Source organism: Poecilia reticulata, linkage group LG4 (genome assembly GCF_000633615.1).
Source record: "Poecilia reticulata strain Guanapo linkage group LG4, Guppy_female_1.0+MT, whole genome shotgun sequence".
Lineage (NCBI taxonomy): Eukaryota > Metazoa > Chordata > Actinopteri > Cyprinodontiformes > Poeciliidae > Poecilia > Poecilia reticulata.
Window position 1 is genome coordinate 5,465,319 of NC_024334.1, and position 1,770 is coordinate 5,467,088.

At 44.9% G+C, this 1,770-nt stretch overlaps 1 protein-coding gene and 1 long non-coding RNA gene across 2 annotated transcripts in view; one reads left to right on the forward strand and one right to left on the reverse strand.

Annotated features, from left to right (window-relative positions):
- LOC103463263 (uncharacterized) overlaps window positions 1-170 on the forward strand; it is a 1,477-nt gene extending 1,307 nt beyond the window's left edge. The window contains exon 2 of the long non-coding RNA XR_533488.2: window positions 6-170. This is a non-coding gene — a long non-coding RNA (uncharacterized LOC103463263). The remainder of the gene's footprint in view (window positions 1-5) is intronic.
- Window positions 1-1,770, reverse strand: part of nfia (nuclear factor I/A) — a 70,722-nt gene that overhangs the window by 65,703 nt on the left and 3,249 nt on the right.

The window sequence follows — 1,770 nt, forward strand, 5'->3', positions numbered from 1 at the left end:
TGCAGGTCCTGGAACATCCTGCAGGTCCTGATATCAGAGGAGCATCCTGGTCCTCCAGGTCTTTCATTTTGCTGAATTGTGGATTTTTATTAATATTTATTATGAGGTATAAAATGTTTACAGCATGAAAATGGAGACGGAAATAAAAACTGATTTCCATGAAGTCGTCACGTTTCTGCTCAGGTGTTTTTATTGTTCCCGTGTTGATCATGTTTAACGTTAGCATGACGCTCAGTAGCATCCAGATCCCGTCAGACCGTCAGTTCCTGGAACCGCAGGATCCAAACCTGGTCAGCGGGAACCTGGGGTCAGTTAGACCTGACCACCGAAACGTCCAGGGTTTATTTATTTCTGTTTTTATGGAGTTTTATTTTTACTGCAGCTGAAAGAATCCAAAGGTCATCAGAGGTCATTTCAGAGTGATAACTAATGGTTCCACACTGGTCCAAACCCACAAACGTCCAGAACCACAGGAGACACGGAGGTTCTGGTACCAGGACTATGATGGTTCTGCTGAAGAACCGCAGTCAGGTCAGAGTCAGAAGGTCCAGAACCAGAACCGGTCCTTCTTTCCCTGACTGGAACGGACCGGTCCAGAGAACCTCTGAGGAGGAGGAGGAGGAGTCTGCTCTTCATCACATCCAGAACCAGAACCTGCCGGGCCTCAGAACCGTGGGCCGGCCGGTTCCCCTGCTGCTAAATCTACATAAATGAGATCAAGTTGCTTAATTTAAATATGTTAATGAGGTGAAAAGAATTTATTAAAACTGATTTCTGCTGATATTTATGAACACAAAACGATTTGAGACAATAATCCTGTCAAAACCAGTTGGTTCTGTAAAAATACTGAAGTTCACATCAGAAACTTTCATCAAACTCATATTTTCTGTTTCTAATCATCTTTTCATTTTTAAGGCTCAAATCTAAAAACTCATTTAAATAAAATATGAAGAATTTTGACTCAATTTATGTTGTAAAGAAACTTTTAGCTTATTAGACTAAATGTTTTACTAAGTCTGGTTTATTAAAGGATTATAATTACTTTAGTAACAATAATAACAATAATCATAACAGTGATTATTGTTATCTGGGCTCGAACTGCAGAACCGGACCGGATATTGGAGCCTGGAGCGAACTGGACCTCAGAGTGAGGCGGGTCGGTTCTGGTCCGGATTACAGTTGAAACTCGACCCAGAAGCCCAGAGAACCGGAGCAGCTGAGGCGGATCCATCCGGACCAGACCGAGGGGAGGAACCAGAACCAGAACCAGAGGACCCGGTCCGGTCGGGTTCGGTCCGTGTTTCAGGAGCTAAAACACTGAAGCTGTCCTGGAACTAGAACCCATCCTCTCTGGGTCGATCAGTACGGCAGAACCAGAGGCAGCTGGATCCAACCGGGTCAGAACCGCCATCTGAGCTGAAGGTTCTGGAGGAAAATCTGGTACATGGATCAGAACAGAAACTGGGTCGGGAAAAATCGGAGGCTTTCTGAGACCCGGTTCTGTTCAGATGGTTCTGAGCTGAGGAGGTCCAAACTGGACGACGTCATCGGTTCTGATCTCAGAGGAGAAAGTCGATCAGAAAGTTTTACTTTATTTTTTCAGTTTCCACATTTGAGTTGCTGAGCAGGAAACTTTGACTAGGCCGAGTTTTAATCTGTTCAGGACAAGAAGCTACAAAGTTTATTATCCTGGTGAGAGACGAGAGGGACGCAGAGTGGACAAGACACAGAGTGGACAGGACGCAGAGTGGACAGGACGCAGAGTGGACA